Below are 12,162 nucleotides of genomic sequence, written 5' to 3'. Positions count from 1 at the left end.
AATGGCTTTCTAGCTATTGCTTCAGCCACTTATTCCATATTCATGTGCTTGTCACTGTCGTACTTGGAGACGGTATTTCAGCCACCGAACCTTCAATTTTATGGCAGGACACTGGAAGGAAGTAAAAGCAGATCAAAGCAGCAAATGATAACATTTCACCCACTGATCCTTGCAGCAAACTGCAGTCATCAACATGCAACAGCTTCCACACTTAACGATGTCCAGCTTAGATCTTGAAGCTAAAACACCCCAAATTTTAGTGTGAATCTGAATCACTCAGTTCATGTGTATCCCAAATTAACACTTTCCTGATCCAGAGCTACAGACACGCTAGACAGAATTCCCCTTTTCACTTTGCATTTTCTTTCAGACAACCTGAGCTGCACTGCACCTTGCCCCAAAGAGGACTGCATGCACTTGCCCATTCCAGAAAGACAAATTGTCAGAGCATTATTCAAGTTATTCTCAGTCTTCGTTGTCTATTTACGGATTTTGTCTCCCATCAAAATGTGTATGACAAGAACGGAGGGCCCTGCTTATTGAAGAGTTTGGCCCTTCTGTAACAGTCAAGAATCTACGATCTAACCTATTTATCAACAATTCGTACTCACTTCTGTGATACCTCTGCAAATATGTCTCGATGGAAATTGAGAAATAATATTGCAAATACTTTAATGACAATTTAATCTTGGTAGTAAATATTTCTAGCAGTTGAAAGCACGTGTAATTTTAAGTGTAAAATGTTATCGTAATGCAGCACAGTGAATGTAAATGCGAGTATCATTGAGTTGTCTTAGTGATAGAGGTAGGATATTTGGGCTCAGCCAGCACTGTGTTTAGGGAAAAGAATAAGGGCGAAAAGTGTAGGGAAGAAGCCTCTATCAGACAAAAAGACTTAGCTGTAAACTGCAGCTTTTTCAGATGTAAATTCTTTACCATTAAAGTCTGCAAAGTTTTTGCATTTGCAAATGGCGTGAGATGACAGTGCCCTACTTCTGCTGTTAAGCAGTATGAAACGAAGCTTGTTTCTCAAGAATGGCTCTTTGATTCAACTATTTGCAGTGGCATTTCAGTCAGCAAATCAAAGCCCTCAGTGGCCACTGACAGGTCATCCTGCTTGCCTCATACATCTCTGTACATCAGAACACAAGCTGGTGGCTGAGTGAGCTCCAAAAACTTTGTAATTGACCTCACAGATGAATAAAACCTGTTTTAATAATGAAGGATGAGGAGGACAAAGGCATAGGGGAAACCTGTTGATCCAGATCCACAGGATTCAAGGTATCTTTACAGGTCTTTAACTATTATAAAGTATGGATATTAGACTTTCTTCAATAGTCTGTGTACTTCATAGAGAATGTAATTATAGTGGCAAGGTTATCTTTAAGCTTAAAGTTTTGTAAAAGGGGAAAAGTGGTATGTGAATGTCCTCAGATTAGAAGTATTAATAATGATATACTAACAAAACAGCTAACATTCTGCTTTACAACAAAGCAATATCTTCAGTGTATATAAAAGAAAGCGAGCATCTTCAGTCCCTACTAAACCCAGCTACCTCCAAATCAACAAAGAGAAAAATAAGAGACTGGGGGTGAGGAATCAACCAAAGTAGTCATTTCTGCTGGCCTGCTGAAAACACAAAGGCCGTGAAGCTTAGGAGCAGAAACACACCAAAGCATGGCTTCAGAGGAGAACGAGCAGGAACTAAGGGTGCTGCCTGCAGGAGTGAGCGCAGCAGGACTCAGAGGAGACATGAGCTGGAAGTGAGGAATCCAGAGGAGAATGCTCAGGTACTTGAAAGCCTTCGGACTTCAAAGACTCCAGAGCTGTAATCAAACTGAGGGAGCAAGGCATAGATGTTTCTTATTTTGCCTAGATCTGTTTCCTGTGAAAACATAGTTGGGAAAATACAGGTCCATGTGTTTCAATTATTGTGCATTCTTCAAGGAAGAAACTGGCATACACGTGTGGAAGAAGTTTCAGGGGAATCTCGAGGCATCTTAAGGCCTCCAGCAGATTGATAATTGAGTGTCACTTCCAAGGGACACTACCAAATAGCTTTTACACTCAGCAGTTAAGATAGTATCTGTATTCTGCCTAGTCAGAGATTAACAGCACACAATTCCAGTTCTGTAATATAAAAGCCAGCTGTTTGAGAAGCATCCAAAACATAAAGTTCAACCGCAGCCACAGAAGTGGGATTATGGAGAAGCGTTCAATGCTGGCATGACCTCAGTTCCAAAAAATCAGCTGAGCACCTCTGAGAATTTCTAAGTGTGTCGGCCAACGCTGAGCCCTCTGACATGTAGGACTGTCACGCTCCTTTCGCCTAATTCTACTTCTTTGTAATCCGTCTGAGCCAAATAAGCAGCATGAAATGTGCTGGAGTTTAAGCTTTAACTGAGTGAGGAAACAAAAGGAATTTTCTCATTATTTTCATTGGAGGCGTATGTTGAGAGCAAAGATATTTGTTGTGGAGGGATGGCCTGTAAAACAGATTTATCAATACATATACATAGAATAGACTGAAGTCTACTAACTCATGACCAAAAAGAAACCCAACAAAAGCATAAACCCTTCTACACTGTAAACGTGAAGCAGCAGCCAAAAATTTGTGTAAGAATTTTACAAGGTCATCCATATACAGAGATGTACTGGCTTTAAAGTGTCATTTATTAAATACATAAAATAAATAAATGATTAAATATTTAAATAAAATAATCATTTACAATCAGTAGAAACTCATTTTCAACCCTCCCATGTTAAAGCATCACAGAAGTTAAAACTATGTTCATGCGCGATCACAACTTGTTTCAATGGACTGTTGACTCACCCAGTTACACCCTATAAGACATTAGGTCCATGAACTCACAACAGTGGCCCTTACAGAAAGCACAGTGCACAGAAATTGTAAATTAACATCTCATAACCACACCCTTCACTCAACCTGTCTTTCCAGAAAATGCCCCGCATGCAGCTCAGTCAGAGAAACAGCATGTTTGCCTGCCTATACGTTCTTCCCCTGCCCTGCCTCCAAAAACACTGAAATGCTTCCTTTTCTTCAAAACCACAAATATTGGCAGAGATTTTGGTTAAAAAGACAGACAATGACCCCTCAGAAATTTGCACTCTTTAACAACAAACCATACACTCACATGTCTGCAGGTCTACAACGCCCATCTCTTAAGTTTAAGTATGATCTTAAACTGCAGTGTTTCGTATTCATTTGCAAAGATTCAGCAACTCTGAGATTACGGTCAGCCATTCTCAAAAGACACACTTTACAGATTATTTTAAGTAACAGCAGCCTTGTTATTCTGAGCGTACAAGGATGTAGGTAAGGTATAGCATACTGGTAAAGCTAGTATCTTTCTTTGCCCAAGCTGGGCAAAAACTTCCAAGTTTTTAGATACTCAAATTCTTTTCCAAGTGAAACAGAGGCATCAGCCATCAAAGCTTAAAATCACACCTACACCTACAAAACCTGTATCTATCCCAAACACACTGCAAAACCCCCATAGATGAGCAATGACACTGCTTTAAGAGCACTCAAAATACCTACCTCACCAGCCGGGAGAAGGCCTTTACCCACTGGGGACGCTTCCCCAGTAAAGCAGCTCTCATCTTTGGGCAGGTCACCGTGAAAATGTGCTGCACGACAAAATGAACTTCCTCCACCCTCAATCATATACCCTGTCTGCCTTATAACATTGGGGACCTCAAATTACATTGCAAAATAATAAATACTGCAGCCTCTAATGGATAGTTACAGCTTGGAGGACATAATCACTATCATCACCTTTCCCCACTCAACCAAATTTAGCCTCGCAAGCAAACACCTTGTAAAACAGACTGAACCGGACCTTCCTGGAGCAACATCTGTAAGAAATACCTTGCCAGGACATTTCAGAGCCACAGACATCAGTGTTCCTCCCTAGCCTGTAAAAATCTCCCTAACACAAAATGCCCCTAACACATTGCCTTTCACATGCTTATCCCCGCACTTGGATCAATGCACCATATGCCTGCCATCAGCCAACTAGGCAGAAGAAATTAAATAAGTACTACGTAGCAGATTCAACTTATTTGGGCAACTGAAAGGACAAAACAACCACCTACCAGTGGGGTTACCCTTCTCTCCTAACAACCACTCAATCTCTGATCCTTCACCCCAAATCATTACGAAGATAAACTTTTTTTTTTTTTTTTTAAATCTCCAGCACAGCTTAAAGGCTCTGGATCCAAACAATAGAGCATGTAATTTTGCTAATCTCCACTCTCAGCAAAGCCCTTAACTCCAAAGGCAGGAAATTGTCCCTAACCTTTTTCACATCAGCCAACAACCTTACCTCCCTCTCCCCTTTTAACACGCCTTTGGGCCTCAGGAAGTAACAGTGACCTTTTCCTTAAGACTTGATTAATTGATTAACACAACCTAGGCAAACTCAGAACAACTGCATTATAATTTTCTCAAGTAGCAAAGCCATAGGAGTTGCACTCCATGGACCTTGTGGGTCCCTTCAAGGTTGAGACATCCTACAGTTCTGCAGGGAATGACAGCTCAGCCTCCTACACTAGACAACATGGAAGGTGTTATACAAAAGTTGCAGGAACCAAGTTCAAAAGAGCCAAAAAGACTTCTCTGCGTGCAACACAAGGTTAAGCTATGGCACTTCTCGCTGCACAACACTGTGAATGCTAAAAACCTATATGCATTCAAAAAAAATTAAAGAAAAAACATTGAGGGCTATTAAATACAAAGCAACAACTCTCTCAGGAGACCCAAGTCACCTAAATCTGGATGCTGACAGAATACATGGATGCCTTCCAATACATGCTTGTTTTTTTCCTCATCTTCTTCCCTACGCCTCTGCTTTGGACATAAGCAAGACAGAATAAGAATATAAGAATAGATGGACCTTTTGTCTGCTCCAGAAAGGCCATTTTTACAGATCCTTAGATGTCTTTCGGGATGGAAGGAAGTTGCCTGTCTAAAACCTTGGGCATTTCTTCCAGTTACTTCAGCTGCTCTAATTAAAAGATAAATAATGTGATGTTTACTTTTTCATGACATTTGAACATCCTATTTTTTTTTACTGTAAAAACAATCTTGGCAATTTATAATAAAGCTCGTCCAAGAACATTAATGAATGTGTTTTATATCGCCGTTCAACTACATCTGTATTACGCAAAGCAAAATACCTGTTTAGCAAGGCAGTTACTGCACTAAGGAGCGTTCCTGTCAATCCAAACACTAACAGACATCATTAAAAAAAAAAAAGGACAGTATGGGAACAGTAATTACAGGAAATATAAAAAACTAAGTCATCGTTTCAGATCTGTCCTAGACAGAAAAAATGCTATTATTAACAGAGAGCATTGGAAGTCTGTTCACAGAGTTCATTTTTAACAGAACACATTTCCCTGTCATGCCTCAGAAAAAAGAAGACAGATGGGGCAGCAGTGCAAACGATCTTCTGTCCCACACAGCAGTACAGTGTGGCTGGAAAGCCTCTCTTGTGGCTGTCACTGCTGTCCTTGTCTCAGGCCATGACGCTCTTCCTTCCAAGATGTCAAACCTACACCTGTTAGGAGTAGGATTAGCTTTTAGCTAATGATGGGCTGAGTGTTTTAGAAGAGGTAGTGGAAAGAAGCTAATAAAAAAGCACGAAGGTCTTCAAAGCAGTTGCCCGTAAGAAGCTGTATTCCCAGAAGAGGAGGGAAATCTGACGTGGTCCAATCCCAAAATGCTATCAGAATTGTTTGAGCCAGTACTGTACTAATACTAAACGTCAGTGTGTGAGGAGATGGGGAAGCAGAAGTCCATGTTACATGGAATAGAAGGACTGCAATAAAGAAAACAAAGCTATATCTTCCCACAAGCATCTATTACAGGCAAAAACATTGCTTAGTGTGACATGAGATCACTCCTGTACTTCTTTTGCTGGAACTAAGTATTATATCGTGGATCAACAGAGAGATTCAATTAAGTAACCATTATTTGCAACTGGAATGTTATAACTAGATTTGGATCCTCTCTTTAACTAAAAAATCAGCCTTTGCCTCATGCCTTAGAAGATTGGGAATGTTCACTACATACAGAAGATAAACCTCTTGTAACAACTGCCAAAATTAAGATGTGACTATATGTACTTATAAGGCCCTTACCTTTACAAATATGTTCCACAGTTAGGGGTATAGGACCTAATTTCAGTCCTCTCTAGCAAGTGACCTACCTGCGACCACACTGGTCGTAGCCTCTAAGGGAAGAGGCAATGTCTCTTTGCACTGCTGAATCTTAGTTCACTTCCTACAGCTGAGGCAGTTGGGAACAGGCACAAAAGCAGCTCATCCCTGGTGCCCTCGTAGCCCTACTAAGGGCGAGTACTCGGTCAGGTGAGCCTGTGGTTTGTTGCAGCTGGCCAAAACTATGACAAACAGGGACTACATTCAAAACAGGGACTACATTCAAATTGTGATACCTGCACTGAGCCAAATACCTTTGAAAGGAGAAATTTTGTAGCAAAATCAGCAATCTGTCTCAAAAATGACAGAACCAGAGATTAATACACAGCTGTGCAAAATGCACATGAAACACCAAATAAATACAATAAGATGGAAGAAGCTATCAACATGACAGACCTCACTAGGAATATCTCTCTACCATGATACAGTCAGGATGCAACTGTATCATGCTTTTCAAGAGTACATAATCAATCGCTTCAACGTTCAACCTGCCAAAATCAGATGCTACTTAAAGTAACCAATTCTCTGTACCGAAATGATCTGCAAACATCAAAGAATAACTTAAAATAAAATGACAAAGTGGGTAAGCACTACATAAAAAGAGAAAAAATGGAAAAAGTAGCGATCTCTTCCCTCTTGTGCACATCAGAGAGAGGCCATGGAAACCAACACAATGCAAACTGAACTCTCCCACTCAAATTCCAGAGGTGAAGGAAAATGTAGATACTGACCTGAGTCCAACAAGGAATCTACACAGATCCTTAGGGAAAGGAACCAAAGCTCATGTATCAGCTCCAGCACTCTTAAAATACCAACATACGATTTTTTCAGGGAGAACCTGAGCCACTGCTTCTTCTGAGCTGGATGTTTACAACCAGCCAAGTCTGCCTCCTCTGCCCGGACACATATCCCATGGGCTTCCCCCAGCAGCTCCTCCTCCTTCTAGAAAAATTACTGTTTTTTTTGAGACGATTACAAATACCTTTGGAAAGAATTCTCTTCCAGCCCTCTCTCCCATCCACCGGCTGAATTTAATGTGCTATTTGTCATTTAGATGTCTTTGGAACGAAGGAACAATCATAAAGGAGAATTAAAACCATGCCTGATTAATTTGGCTCCTCACATGTTACTTATAAACAGAGAATTCCAGTTCTCCCCATAGCTTCCATCCACCCTAGAGCCTGTATATTTTCTGTGGTGGTTAAAGAGAAAACCATCTGGTTGTTCTAAAAGGAATTATTGCTGTCTTATAGGGAAAAAGTGAAATTGCCCAAAATGTCTTTTAAAAGGAAAGCATGATAATTAGAATAATAATGGGTAATTACGTGCTTCCTGAAACTACCCTTGTAGAACTAAGGTGTGCCATGGTTGCTTACACTCCAGGCAATTCTCTTAATTCACACGGACAGCAGCCTTGTGCCCGGATGGTTCTCAGTACCTTCTACTGGAACCTCCTCAGAAAGGTGATGGAACAGCAAAACTTGCTCGTGTTCACAGGACTCCCAAAGGAGCACTGAAATCCTCTGAATGAAGGAGGAGGGTGAACCCTTTTCTCTTTAGTCCTTCAACAACCATCTCATTCTCAGCATTATTTTCCATTATGAATTAGCATTAGCACTGGAGAGCAGCCCACACAACGGAAGGGGTTGTTCAGGGCACCAAAGCAGCCAGTCCTTCAAAATTCCCTTTGCAGAAAGCAGGAACAGAGTGCTCTTTTATTAAAACAAATCCCTCTTCTCTGTTTAGGGTTAAGGAATCTGGAACTTTGGCTAGGATGCTCCCTTCACAACAACTCTTTACTGCTATCTGTGAGAGGAATAGCCAAAAATCCCCAGCAAAACAGTGAAGAATTGGTGGCTTTAAAACAAACATCTGTAGCGATAGACTAGACATCCACAAGATCCCTAATTGCCAACAACTAAGCCTAACCCATCTGCCATTAATTCCTCTGCTTTACCTGTGATATTTTATTTCTCATTTAGAGACGAGTATAAACTGAGCAGGGAAAATTAACATTGCAAAGAAGAAATCAAACATAATGATTTACTGGGGCAAGGAAGCTATCAAAGAAATCTGCTGCACAAAATTGCTCCAGTTTATGCTTCTCCAGGGAGGCACATCCCTGACGTGCACAGCATGTGCTGCTTACCAGAAAAACATGACAAACAAAAGACAGACACATAAGCAGATTCCAGTCTGAAGTTACACCAGTGTAAATCCACATTTAACGAATGGGATTACACCAGCTCCAAGTGACCGAACACAAAATGCAGGTCTCAGAAGGAAAAAAAAAAAAAAAAAAAAAAAAAGGAGCCACATGATCCTACTTTTTAGATGTCAACAACAAAAGTCATGTTATCAAGACCCTGCTTCCAGCTCTACCATTGATTTATTGTCTGAATCTGCTTCCCTCTGCTGAACCCATTTCATCTGTAAAATGGAGACGCAGCTATTTTTCTCCTTGGAGATGAGCCTTCTTATCCAACTAACCACATGAGCACTGATAACAGCCCAAAGGAGGCAACAATTGCTCCTTCTGGAGCAGCACAGGCTTAGCTCAGCTCGTGGCAATTGTGAAACTGTATCCTCAGGGCCTGGGAAGGAAACTAGCTTTCTGGACAAACACTTCTTCATACATCAATCTCTGACCTACTGGGAGCACACAAACATAAGATCTTCATTTTTTTCCACACCCTAAAAGTATGCTTAGATTAAGAGTAACTTGCCACACTTTACCCTTAAAAATCCTGAAGGCTTATTATAAAGAATAAGAATTCAACAGTAAAACAAGCATCACCCCCAACATTTACTCATTCTTCTAAACACAACCCAGAGGTGTCCTGAAGGCTTTTACCCTCACTTTGTCACACATGTACACCTTTCACATGAAGTGTCAGCAAGGTTAGAAGTCTCAAACTTCAGATTTGCATTACAGCCTGAAACACTGGCTAGAAGGGGTGAAAGCCTGAAATACTCCTCTGGGTAAACAGCTGCATTGACAATGCAATGCAAACAGTGCCAGGGGATAACACAAAGTTTTTGAACGACAGCAATCAAAAACTAGGTATCAGGATGCTTGTAGGAATGAATGTGGTCCCACTGGATAAAGGAACCCAGTGTTTGAACTAAAGAGTTAGATTTTGACTGGTTCTTTTAACACTGATTCCCACAGCATTATCATTTGGAAGTCGAATTAGTATGAGGCAGGCAAGCAGGCTATCAGCATGCTGAAAATTAGCTGGATCACCAGGCTCAATCTCTCTCTCTCTCCTGGGGAGAATTTCAAGACTCAGCTAGAAAAAGACATCACCTGATCTAGCAGTAGCATCAGAAGTCTGCCCACGTTGCACATTTAACTAAAATACAACAAAGAACCTAGGGGCCAACAAAGGGTTACAGGAGTACCTCTCACTCTTTACAATGCCCATTTTCAATACATTAACCTTGAACTTAAATTTACCTAAAATATGCAAAATCTGTTAAATGGCCTACTAAATTACCAGTGAAATTACTTCCGATGACAAAACACCTCTCCTTGTTAAACACCCAGATGTTAACAGCAATTTGTGAAAGGCTTCAAACTAGAAACCCAAACTTCCATATCTGGGAGCTAGCAAGATTTGTAGGGCGAGAGAAAGGTCACTCATATTCTCCTTTAGATACATGAAGCTGGAATTATTAAATGACTTACTGCAGACTGACTGTAATGGTTGCAACACAGAAAATCCTCCTATTGTCTGTTTTCTCAAGATGTCAAAAGCATATTGATTTATGCCCCTTGTACAAATTGTACAAGTGTATCAATTTAACTGAAAAGGGAGTAGAGTTCCACTATACTGTCTGTCCTGTGCCTTAAGACTCGCTACATGCCTTGTTAAAGGCATGAGATCCTAATTCAAAGGTGTCTTTCAGGTGATGCTTCACAAATGAATTTTGATGGCAAAACAGACTCTTAAGCTACAGTTGGAGCATTACTGAAATATTTATTAAACACAATATCATAAATTCAACATTAAATAGCAGAGGAAAGAGAAACGCAGAGAATCATTCGCTAATGGAATTTTGCTACACAAAAACCTAAAACCAAAGAAAGATACAAAATACCATTCATAAAAATGACAGCTTGGTTTACCAGAAGCTCACTAAAAGAATCTGTAGCCCCTTTGATCAGCTACTTAAAGTGCTTCTTTATAAAGGAACAAAAGAAATGTTGTGTCTGTTTGTATTGTTGACTTTATATATTTTAAATGAAAAAAGACCAATTTTGTTCAATCAAATGAAGATGACAAGCTAGAAAAGAGCTTTAGTACATTGCAAATAGACAGAATGTATGCTATACAACAGCTAAACCTAGAATCTCTTTTAGGAAAGAGCTAATTCCCTCTCACACTCTCCATTTTGAGGGCAAACTTTCACAGTAGTCTCCCAGATTTAAAAATCAAAATCTCTTATTTGACTTGAAGTGATCGATACGCTACTAAACCTGCCAATAAATTGTTGCAGTCTTCAGCTACCTTCATCCTCTCATCTCCAAGGTCGAGGCAACTACAATGAATTACATCACATTACACAGCTGTGTTTCTGGATCTTGTGATCTGTAATCCTTATCCCACATGGAAAAAAAGCAGAGTCTAGTTAATCCAGTTCCTTTTATGAGATTAACTCATGTTCAGGATTAACTGCAAACATGTGGATGCCTGAAGTCTTCTATTATCTTACTATCATGTAATTTGCAGTGAAAACATTTAGAGGCATAAGACTGAAGTGTCTACTTCTTTTGACCTAATTGACCCGTGTTACAACAGTGCATGACATGAAGCTATCAGAGCCAACAGTGCATGACCTCACAGTAAAATCAAGAAATAATGATAATTACAGATCATTGTTGCCAGCGTAGACACATTTTTAATACTGTCAGGAATTTAATAATTGAAGGATGGTTAATATTAGGTCATGAAATTAAATGTCGCCAGATAACAACTTAACATAGCAATAGGTGTTATTTCGATTAATGGGACATCTGTTTCAATCTTACTTATGTGCTAATATTTAACGTAACAAATCCATGCAGAGTGGTACATGAAGATATCCACAGGCTCTTTTCTGCTACTCCTCACTTGATCCAATCACTCCTGCAAGGTGGACAGTTGCTAATTGTCAGGAGAGGTAAGTGTATCGAAGGTACATTTTTGTGAGCAATATCTACTGTATGTTCCCCTCCTTTAAAACCTTTTCCTGTGATCTTTGGTTCATCCAATCCCCAGACTTACCAGCCTTATGCTAGGTCCCACTCCAGGCCCCCTAAATCACAAGAAATATTGTCATATGATCTTTTTACTAAGCTAATCATGCTCTGGACTAAAACCTAGCCTTTCAGAGCCTGAGGATAAGTTTGGGTGTGGCGGTGTTTGGGCTTTTTTTTTTTTCCTTTTTTTTTGGTCTCTATTTCATACAAAGCCCTGGTGAGATCTTGTATCATGAGTGTGGAACACTGGGATAGAGTACTACTTCTCCAGCTGTCTCTTGGCCACATTTATACCCACTATTTTGTCTTCGGATATCTGCCTTTCTTAAGGCTCATTGCATGTATCTTCTTGTGGTCAGCTAGTGTCCCCATGCCCACCTCCGTTTTTCATACTAATTCTAGTGCAGAAATTCTTGTTAATAGGCCTTGCATTCAAGTACAATGATGTGCAAGGTCATTTTGTTCAACTTCAGATCATGAGAAGGATGTTATGTTGCACTTTTGAGATCCATCCCACAACACGCAGCTTAAGGAAAAAATAGAAAAGATGCCTTTGGGCCATTTTGTTTTGTCTTTCCTTTGTCATGAGCTGCCTCCAGCGATGAGAAGGTCATGGATGCAGTAGCTTATCAAAAAATGGCATAAGTCATGAAAAATGGTCCCCAGTGTAA

At 40.1% G+C, this 12,162-nt stretch overlaps 1 protein-coding gene across 6 annotated transcripts in view; it reads right to left on the bottom strand.

Moving 5' to 3' along the window:
- The window catches only part of SH3D19 (SH3 domain containing 19), an 83,348-nt gene that overhangs the window by 50,151 nt on the left and 21,035 nt on the right, over positions 1-12,162 (bottom strand). Inside the window, exon 1 of one of the 6 annotated variants that reach the window (XM_083836337.1) lies at positions 6,978-8,526. The exons of the other annotated variants lie outside the window; for them this stretch is intronic. The gene's annotated coding sequence lies outside the window, so the exon portion shown is untranslated. Of the gene's footprint in view, positions 1-6,977; positions 8,527-12,162 lie in introns of those variants that run through there. 6 annotated transcript variants of the gene reach the window in all.

Source organism: Anser anser (genome assembly GCF_964211835.1).
Source record: "Anser anser genome assembly, chromosome: 4".
NCBI classification, from domain to species: Eukaryota; Metazoa; Chordata; class Aves; order Anseriformes; family Anatidae; genus Anser; species Anser anser.
This window is presented reverse-complemented; position numbering and strand designations above follow the sequence as displayed.